Raw genomic sequence first — 11,755 nt, 5'->3', positions numbered from 1 at the left:
CTCGGGAGTCCGCCCTGGCAGAGGGTGTGCCTATTGTTCTACAGTATAGCTGTGTGCCAATTGGTCCAGACTTAGTGACGTCAATAGGCCCCGGAAGAAAAAAATGGAAAAAGACAAATCTACAACGAGGCGTTCTGGGGCAGCATAGACACGTCTTTTCTGTGTTAGAGTTTTACTCGCTACAGGGTGTACTTTGAGGGTTTGTGACTTTGAAGACCGTTTACATGCAGAAAAAGCTATAACACACAAGGGGACGCGTAATAACCAGAAAAGCATATGATGGGACCTTTAAATACTTTTAATGAATTAATTACTTAGTTTACCACTGCAAATTATAAAGTAAGCCATGATTTTTATATAATACAACTTTCACAATGGGATTTCCTCTTCCAATCTACAACAAAAAGGGTATGTTCAAAGAAAAATTATTATGCGACAGATGGTAAAACCTTCTCACAGATCCATTGCAAACTTGTGTTACAAGACAAATCATTCCAGTTCTTAGAATTCTGCCCTCCAGTTATGATATGTGCACAGTTCTCATCCCCGAGCTCTTTATATCCTCCACCGTTATCGGGTTGAGTCGACCGCCAGTACCTATCAGGGGGAAGACTTTGTTAATGTTTGACATGAACACAGCTTTTCAATCATGCATTAATCATCATGAGCTGCTGGGTTAAGCCTTTTTGTATTTAAATTCATCAACCTTTTGGTTTTGTCTTTGGTCTTTTGGTCATTGTTTGCTGTTACTAAACCAACTGAACTCTGCCCGCCCTGCAGCAAACAGCAGAGGGTTAAAGTTAGCATCCAGCCGGTGAAGATCATGGAACATTGAGCTACATTTGTAAACAGTGTAGTTTAAGTGTTTAATGACATACATGCACCTTTGCAATTGAAGTGAATGTTACATTTATAATGCAGGAACAAACACAACTCTGATCGAGGATGCAAATATGGCTTTGTGTCAGCTGGAAGTTTAAATACCAAAATGTATGCTAACAGGTTTTCCATACCAGCTATTTAAGATGAAAGCTAAGTGTTGTGTTTTCAGCTTGCCCTACGGTGGCCACAAATCCTCAATAAAAATAAATCAGATCCAAGTAAATCAAATCAAAGTAACTACATGTTGACTTCTGACACTCAAGGACCTTGTTTCTTATTATCTCCTCCTGATAGTACACCATATTCTAGACTGTAAAAAGAAAACATAAAATAAATTCTGTTTCCTTTTTGGAAATCAAGCTTTTGAGTGTTACAAGTAATGATTACTTCAGGTGTAATCTATTGGGATGTCCTAAAACTGCTGTGAATTTGTATATCCACAGTGTGTGTCTGTAAGGGTTCAAGCTAGAATGGTCAGAAATGAAAAAAGAAAAAGAAAATCCGTATTTTTCACATCATTCTGTTCAAGGACATCTCTAAAGCTGTGCTGTTCAAAATGTATTATCTGTGCTTTATATTGTTCATCTGAATATGTCTATATCACTGCCTTCTGATATGAGATAGTAGGTAGACGCCTGATTTAAAGAACCATTAAAACCATTGGTTGGTAGGTTAAATATATTTCACTGATGGTCTAATTGTCGGATTTCTTAAATGTACTGTTTCATGTGATTTAAAACATGGTCTATTATGGCGCGTTTCCACTACACGGCCTCGCTCGGCCCCGCTCGGTATGGCTGGGCCTCGTTAGGACTGGCTCACTTTATGGCGCATTTCCATTACAGTTTAGGAACTGGGGTAGTATCTATAGTAACGCAGTGTAGGCGGAGCCGTGACGTGATCTTCAGAGAACCCCAGAAAAACAACACAGCCGTTAGCTGTTAGCACTCAGAGCTCACAGCTCCTCATATATGTTCAGAAACTAGACAAAAGTTAAACAAATACAAACCACAGACTGCCTGTGTCATGGTGAATACAGTCGCTGCTTTATTTATGTCTGTATAGGCCGTTGTTGTGAGTGTGGACGGTCGGAGCATATACTGCGTTAGCTTAGCCAATCTCCATTTAGAACACACGCATTTTAAAAGGTTTTTCGCCTGCCGTCTGTCTGCAGACTTGACAAAGCATTAATTCATGGTTTTTACTAACCGGTATCAGTATGTTGTTACTTCGGCATCATTTTGAAACGTGTATTACAATTAAATCACGGTCAAATATTGACTGTTATTTCTGATTCCAATGATTTACAAATGCCGACCTAAAATAAATAAATGGGGCGAAGCCTGCGAGCTAGTTCAGGCAGTCAACTCGAGCACCAATCAGACATTAACACGTGACGCAAACACATTCTCCTAAACATGCTGCTAGGTCTTCCTGCCTCTGCCTCACTATGCTGCTGCTGCCACTGCTGTGTTCACTTGCTATTGCCAAGTTCATGTTCCTGCTGCTGTGTTTCATGTTGCTGCTACTTGCCTGTCCCACCACCACCCCAGCTTCCACCTGTAGGCTCGGGGGATAGTTATCTAATCATCACTCAATGTTCTTTGTAAATCTGTGGAGTGATGAGTCCCGAGCCTAGACGCCAAACTCAAACTATATGCTGCTTCTAATACATATATTAAGAAACGCGTGAGTTGTCTGGCTGAACTTACAGTAATATAAAAAAATTGTGTTTGTTTAAATTCAACCCAAATGCAACCCATGTCTGCCTTACAGTCAGTGGAGCTCCATCTATCCACAGCCAGCTCTTCTCCTGGACTCTGTCAGTCAAACCGATCCAAGCCCGATCTCCCTCAGTGAAGTTAGAGAGGAACATCTGTGCAATAAAATATAGAGTCACAGTAATACTTTTGTGATTTTCATAAAATATATATTATACATTACAAGAAACATTAAAAACAACTTTGATTATCTAATAATGCAATATGCAAAATGCTTGTTTTGCTCTTTGTTGTTTTGAAATGTAGATTTCATTAAAAAACACTGTCTATACCAGTTGGGGGATCTTTAAATAGTTTGGTTTAAACTGCACGGCTGTCTTCTGTTTCTCTGATACATGTTGTATCAAGATTTTGAATGTTTTGAATTAAACTTTTTGTATTCCTTAAGATTATTTGTCAGCGTTACTATTATTATTATTCAGTTTTGTTGTAATTCGTCATTAACAGCAGAACATCTTACTTCTGTAACATGACATCACTATGTAACACTTGCGCTTCTATTGGCTAACGCTCCAACACATTGAACGTGATAGGCTAAGGGGCGGGACATCTCTAAGCGGTTGACCAATCACAACAGAGCCGGCCAGCTGACCAATCAGAGCAGACTGGGCTCTGGTTTCAGACAGAGGGTGAAAAGAGGTGCTGCAGCACAGGCAGTCTGAGAAAAATAAAGAGCTTTTTAAACATTAAAGCATGGAGACATGTCCCAGTAGAGATACAAATATGAACCTGAAAATGAACACATTATATCCTCTTTCAAAATAATGTAATTCATTGATTACGTACAATGTATACACTTGCTTTAAGTGGCATTTTGCTTAACAACAAAATCATTGTCTTACTTATGTAATTTCCAGATAATAGTCTGGCACTTATTAAATGTATTTATTACAATCTAATTGTCCAACTACATACACTATACATAGATTTTTTAGAAAACGAGTAGTATGTACCTGTTCTTCAGCGCTGCCTATGACCACCAGGTCTGCTCCTGAGTCCCTGCACTCCTCTCTGCCTTTTCCCCGGGATCCAGTCTTTTAGAAAGGTGATAACAGGCAGAACTGAACATCCTCCATCCTGCAGGACAAGATCTCCCTGAAAGAATCGCTAAAGAGTTATTGCCAAAGGTCCAGTATTCAGAATTATACAGCCATATTTTGTACACAGCATAAGGGAGTTTCCAATAAATGCATTCACATTTCTAGATGTGGCTGCTTTGAGTTTAACGGTGAGTCTCTTTAACCTCACCATCTCACCCTTATCTTGTACACAGGAAGTGGGGTTGTTAAGACGGTATGAACATGTTGTGGGTTTCATGTCATCCTGTCTTTGAATAAAGAAAAAAAAAGACTTACTACTGTGCTGTTGTCTTTTTCCCTTTCGTTTTGCTGTTGACCCTTTGAATATAGTTTGGCAGATAGTATTTTAATTTGCAGACATTAAGAGGATGATGCCAAATCGTGATGCTGCTTTTGTTCACCTAACTGATCATTATGTTTACATGAGATAACAAGAACATGTAGAATTATTATAAATCAGTCTTCAGAAGATGAAATATACAAATATATAATGAACTCATGAAAAGAAGGTGTCACAACTGTTGTTGAAAGTGTGAGTGCAAACCTGTTTAATATAGTGCAAACAACATGCCTGCTGCTTTAAAATCTACACCCTTGATTCTTCCTGCATGCAACTCATTATAGAAAGAATGTCAGGAATCTGGTTATTTAGTATTTAAGGTAGGTGACAAACATTTGCACCAAACTGAAATATGAAGACTTCAACACAAAGAGGCATTATCAAACAAATGCATATTTAAGACAAACAATACTCTATTTATATATTAGTGCAAATCAGACTCAATTCTTTATTGTTTTGCTTTTGGCACCAATATGTCATAAACTAAACCGTTACTTTTGCGGCGATACCAGTCGGAGTACGGGCTGTGAACAGAATTAGGTTCCACATTTGACAACAAAGCTGCTGATTGGAGATTAAAATAGCAGAACTGAAATTGATCATTACAATACAATACAATACAGCTTTATTTATAAAGCACTTTAAACCTCCAGACCAAAGTGCTGTACAGTCAAATAAACAAAACAAAACATACAAAAAAATAACACAGCACAGCTCACACACCATAAAACAAGTTCAGTCAGACAACTCACGTGTTCTTAATATGTTTATTATAAGCAGCATATAGTTTGAGTTTGGCGTCTAGGCTCGGGCCTCATCACTCCACAGATTTACAAAGAACATTGAGTGATGATTAGATAACTATCCCCCGAGCCTACAGGTGGAAGCTGGGGTGGAAGCTGGGGTGGAAGCTGGGGTGGAAGCTGAGGTGGTGGGGGGGCAGGCGAGCAGCAGCAACATGAAACACAGCAACAGGAACATGAACGTAGCAATAGCAAGTGAACACAGCAGTGCAGCAGCAGCATAGCGAGGCAGAGGCAGAAAGACCTGGCAGCTTAAATAGAGCGGCATGTTTAGGAGAATGTGTTTGGTTGGTTTTAAGATCGCAGGCTTCGCCCCATTACAAGTAAAAACAATAGACAATTTAAAAGCAATAAAAGCAACACTCTAAAAGATGTCAATACGCTAAGGAGAAGAGGTGGGTTTTAAGAAGCATTGATACATAATGTGATTTCATTTCTCTGTAGATAATTTGTTTGTGGGAAACACTTACTCATCCTGTTCAGCTCTTCAGTCAGTTCAACGAGGCTCACATTCAGCCGGTCTCTCTCTTCAGTCGGGCAAGAAAACTTCCGCACAGAGTCAAAGTCTAAAATAAACCATGAGAAACTTTGATGTTGATTATAAGATCTCAGAATCAGACACAAAATAATGAGCATCCCATGAAGTGCATTAATAAAAATGGGACCTTCTTTTGAGTGTTCTTCATATTATCATATATTATCTCTCTTTTTAAACATTGGCTTTTTTTTTTTTTTCATGAATGGGTGTTTGCCTATTTATTACATATTGTTTAATTTAATACTGTTTAATTATTGTCAATGCAAATGTCCTGTCTGTGGATAAAGGATATCTGATTTCTAATTTCATCATCATTCAGTTCATGCAGTAGCAAGGTGTATTTAATTAATGCACCAATACTTTTTCTACAGAAAGTTAATACAAATACATTTTAAAAAGAGAAAGTAGTGTTTCTCTCACAAAAATAACAATTTTTTGCATATATTTCACAAAGACACAGTAACTGTATTTACTGCGAGTTAAAACCCAACATGTAATATGAAGCAGTCATTAGCATTATGGTTAGAATATGGCATATGGTGTTAACACAAAGCTCCACGCACATACTTTTATACATATTTACCTTCTTGGCTATAATTTATGTTCACAAAATAGGAAGTGTGTCAGAAAAGAAGACCTATGCTAGATGAATAACAATAATAGCATTACATTAATCGAATAGTGCTCCTAAAATCATCACTGTTGTGAATGTAAATCAGACTCACAGTGGACAGTGAGTGCGATGAGTCCAGCCAGCAGGAAAACACTCAGCAGCCCCAGACCGAGAACGGATGCTCGAAGACATCTCCTCTCTGATCTCCTGGGACCTGAACACAGAGAAAACCTGCAGTGAATACACACAAAAAGAACTTGTGAAAGATGATAATATACATCTATTCAGATTCTTACCTGTCTGATTTTTTGAAGGTCTTGCAGACTTGTGATGTCCAACATTGACATAGATTTCCTCCATCGCTCATGAAGTGATCAACTGTTTTTTAAAGCTCTGCAGCACATGTGACAGAATTATCTATCTAATTATCTATCTATCTATCTATATCTATCTATCTATCTATCTATCTATCTATCTATCTATCTATCTATCTATCTATCTATCTATCTATCTATCTATCTATCTATCTATCTATCTATCTATCTATCTATCTATCTATCTATCTATCTATCTATCTGTCTATCTATCTGTCTGTCTGTCTGTCTGTCTGTCTGTCTGTCTGTCTGTCTGTCTGTCTGTCTATCTATCTATCTATCTATCTATCTATCTATCTATCTATCTATCTATCTATCTATCTATCTATCTATCTATCTATCTATCTATCTATCTATCTATCTATCTATCTATCTATCTATCCATCCATCCATCCATCCATCCATCCATCCATCTATCTATCTATCTATCTATCTATCTATCTATCTATCTATCTATCTATCTATCTATCTATCTATCTATCTATCTATCTATCTATCTATCTATCTATCTATCTATCTATCTATCTATCTATCTATCTATCTATCTATCTATCTATCTATCTATCTATCTATCTATCTATCTATCCTACCTACCTAAAATGTCTAAACTGAATCTTGCTGGATTCAATAGTTTTTCTGATATTTACCGTTTAAAAAAACAAACAAGTGATAAACAAGACCTTCTTGAAAGCAATCTTCTGGCACACCCCTGTAAACATGAACAGCTTAAGAGTAATTTAATTATTTGATCAATTATTAAAGACAGACTTCTAAAGTCCTATAAAATGATATATAGAGTTATGGTGTTTTTGAATACACTGTCAGAGTAGGTTTAGGGACATTTGAGGAAACAGATTTACTCAAAGCAATGAATGAGAGTAAATGTCTTTATCTGGCCAATGAAAACCAAAATGTAGCGATAACAGTTGATTGAAACAGCTAAAGTCAACTTTATTATCCTAATAAATGCATTTCAGGACAAACTTTATTAGTTCATATTATAAAGTACAATGTGAAGCTTTCTTTAATTGAAAATTATGGTCTTGAGCACTATAAATACACATGCTACACATCCTAATTTGCAGTGGTTAATTTTCCCAGCAACAAGCAATCGAAAATTGGCAAAAACTCAAACCAACATCTTCATTCCTGACCTCACTTATTGATATAGACTCTCTTTCTCTCTCCATACAGTATTGCACACAGGCAAGGCAAGGCAAGGCAAGGCAAGGCAAGGCAAGGCAAGGCAAGGCAAGGCAAGGCAAGGAAAGGCAAGGCAAGGCAAGGCAAGGCAAGGCAAGGCAAGGCAAGGCAAGGCAAGGCAAGGCAAGGCAAGGCAAGGCAAGGCAAGGCAAGGCAAGGCAAGGCAAGGCAAGGCAAGGCAAGGCAAGGCAAGGCAAGGCAAGGCAAGGCAAGGCAAGGCAAGGCAAGGCAAGGCAAGTTTATTTATATAGCACCTTTCAACACAAGGCAATTCAAAGTGCTTTACAAAAATGAAAGACATTAAGAAAATGGCATTTAAAAACAGTCATTAAAAAGCAAAGATAATAAAATAAACATTAAAGGAAAAAATACATGAATAAAAGTTACAGTGCAGTTTAAGATATTAATATATCAATTAGAAGCAGCAGCAAAAAGAAAAGTCTTCAGCCTAGATTTAAAAGTAGTCAGAGTTGCAGCAGACCTGCAGGTTTCTGGTAGTTTGTTCCAGATATATGGAGCTTAATAACACATTTTTTAGTGAGACCTGCAAAGAAACCATAACAGTAGTCGAGTCTACTGAAGATAAAAGCATGGACAAGTTTCTCCAAATCCTGCTGTGACATTAGTCTTTAAATCCTAGATATATTCTTAAGGTGATAGTAGGCTGATTTAGTAATTGTTTTAATGTGACTGTTGAAACTCAGGTCAGAGTCCATGACTACACCTAGATTTCTGGCTTTATCTGTTGTTTTGAACATTGCAGACTGAAACTCAGCGCTAACTTTTATACGTTCTGCCTTGGCTCCAAAAACCATTCCCTCAGTTTTATTTTTGTTTAATTGGAGAACGTTCTGACACATCCAGTCATTGATTTGTTCAATGCACCTACTCAGTGTTTGAATTGGAGCATAGTCTCCTGGTGAAATGACTATGTAAATATGTATTTCATCCGCATAGCTATGATAACTTATTTAGTTGTTTTTCATTATCTGAGCCAGTGGTAGCATTTAGATGTTAAAAAGAAGAGGCCCCATGATGGAGCCTTGAGGTACCCCACATGTCATATTTGTCAACTCAGACGTGTATTTACCTATAGAAACAACGTTTTTTCTGTCCTTTAAAGGGGACCTATCATGCAAATTGCACTTTTGTACGTCTTTTATACATGAATATGTGTCCCCGGTGTTCCAGGGAACTCACCAAGTGTCAGAAAACACAACCCTCTCTATTTTCCTCCATACCCAAATCTCTAAAAAAGGGGCTGCAACGGATCTGATAAAAACTGATCCAGATTTGAACACTTTCCTGACGTCAGGAAAGTGGCGCTACGGCTATTGGGCCAACTCCACCAATCAGGAGGAGACAACCACGGCATTGCCGTTCGAAAGCGCTGGAGACGCTGTAGTACATATGCCAGGCCTCTAGATGGTGCTGTTGCTCACAGAATCAACCCTTGCAAAAACAGAGCTATACATTGTCAAATTGAGCGAAATGAGGCATGGCTAAAATGCATGATCTGTTTGGTATTTTGAAAAACAAAAAGTATAAATATGCCTTATATAGGTATGGTCCCACACTATATTATTCAAATATAGCATGATAGGTCCACTTTAAGTAGGATTCAAACCAATTAAGAACTGTTGCCGAAAGTCCCAACCAGTTTTCCAGTCGGTCTAGTAATATGTTGTGGTCAACAGTGTTAAATGCAGCACTGAGATCACATACAATAACACTTTTAAAGGTGTAAAAAAAGTGTAGTGTAAAAGTATTAACAAATGTATTGGTAATTGACTGCATTTTATATAGCGCTTATCCAGTCTTTATAACTCCTTAAAGCATACTGTATTATATATCTAGCATTCACACATATTCATAGGCAGGGGCAGCCAAACAAAGTGACAGCTGCTTAAGGAAGCTAACATTCACACATTGGCCAAGAGAGCAATTTGGGGTTAAGTGGGATACATTGACATATTGATGGCAGGAGCTGGGGTTGAACCCACAGCCATCCTATTTGAAGACAAACCCACTGCCTCACAGCCACAAGTTAAGCAATTTTTTCACAGATCCATTGCAGAAAGGTAGTACACTGCAGATCATTCCAGTTTTTTCTGGTTTCCCTTCCATTTACAAGACTTGCACAGTCCTCTTCACCCCACCACCACCATTATCAGGGGGCGATCCCCTAATAAGAAAGGTCATTTTCAGGGTCCCCCCGCCATAATCTTCACCATGTTCACCAAACCGGATCTCCAAAATGCAAACCACCCAGTCCGGATCCGTAAAGAAGACGAGTGGAAGACGGCTTTCAACACCCCTCTGGGCCATTTTGAATACCATGGTGATGCCGTTTGGACTCACACATGCCCCTGCTTTATTCCAAAACCTGGTAAATGTTGTCCTTGGGCACATGTGTAACCATATTGTTTTCATATACCTTGATGACATTCAGATTTTTTTTTAAATGAACAAAATGAGCATGTGAACCACAACTGTTTTGGAGAATCGCATGTTCGTTAAAGCAGAGTAGTGAGTTTCATGCTTCTACAGTTTCTTCTCTCAGCTACATCATGGCCAAAGGACAAGTAAGAATGGACCTGGCCAAGGTGAAAGCAGTCCATGACAGGCCCAGTTTGGAAAGCTGTAAGCAACTACAAAAGTTCCTGGGTTCTGCTAACTTTTACAGAAGGCTTATTTGCAACTATAGCCGCATTGAATGCCCTCTAACAACTCTCACTTCCCCTTCCCGAATGTTTAGGTGGATACCTGAAAGAGTCTTTTGCTGAGAGTTAAACAATTAGAGACAGTTTAAGACTGACTGGCAATGAAATATTCTGTTAAATAGAGATACATAAACGTAACCATAAAGGTAAATAATAATGGCAGTTCTTGATTCATTATTTTTGATAGTTTTTATCTTTTGTAACAGCTTAAATGTAACATCTGGATTTCAACAACATTTCAAAATACTTACATTTGTTCATGATTACATAAATACACAAATAAACTATAAATGACCTCCTTAACAAAAAACAATTGACACTTGATGAAGCCAAATACCAAACAGTCCAAATCAGTTGTGTGCATTTCACTTTTTGTAATTCCTCTGAAGCATTCTGTCTGCTGCTGATCATAAACATACAACGTTTAGAGTTATTCACGTTGAAAAAAAAATAGGAGGTGGTAGTCACAACCAATTATTGCTTGAATTGAATAATATTCAAACTGTATTGATCCTGTATAGATTTGTTTTACTGGTTAATAAAAGAGAAACTACAGTAAAAGAGAATACCATGACATTGTTGTGAAAGCGGGGATCTTAATTATAAATGCTGATAAACACAAATGTCTTTCCTCTGAAGTACTCTGTCTGCCGCTGATCATAAATATATAAAGTTCACATAATTATTAAATTAAAGATAACTTTCAGGGAGGAGTTGTTCACTTTGAGAAAAAAAGGTGAAGTGGTAAAGCTGCTTTTTATCTGATAACAGCAATTTGTTGAAGTGGAAGAGCTTTATCTTGTCAGAGAACATGTAATACACCCACAATATATTTTTACGGTTTTTATCTTTGTATGCATGCTCAAAGAAAGTTGCTATTTCCTGATCTAGCTATATCTAATTTGCCCATTTACTAAAGTTCTGTAATTAACTTCAAATAAAAGGCAGTTTACTTTTAAAATGAAACATGAGCAAATCCTGCAAATCCCAGATTATTATTGTGATAAACATACATACATTTTTGTATTAATTGACAGCACTAGTTCTTACAGTATGTACAAAGTGGCTGGTACCTATGAATGTTAAATACCTACAATAGATTTGTAGTCACATGGCCACAAGAGCTCATTGTTAGGAAACATACTGTGTAACACACAGGCTATTTTACATATTTGAACAAGTTAGACCAATGCTGAGACTAGAGTATTGTTGTATATTTCTGAATTATTCAATAATGTTTGACAGTTTTTATTCTTCTTATTTTTATCATATTCTGCTCAATAAGGCACCTTCAATATTATAACTTTCAGGAACTGTAGGCTTATCAGCAGATGTTTTTAGGAAGCTGTTTTTATGTTGATGGGTAAAAGGATTAATACAAATACTAATTTAATTGAGGCAAATAAAAGTTGGCAAAAA

The sequence above is a fragment of the Trematomus bernacchii genome, unplaced genomic scaffold (assembly GCF_902827165.1).
Source record: "Trematomus bernacchii unplaced genomic scaffold, fTreBer1.1, whole genome shotgun sequence".
In the NCBI taxonomy this organism is placed as follows: domain Eukaryota; kingdom Metazoa; phylum Chordata; class Actinopteri; order Perciformes; family Nototheniidae; genus Trematomus; species Trematomus bernacchii.
This window is presented reverse-complemented; position numbering follows the sequence as displayed.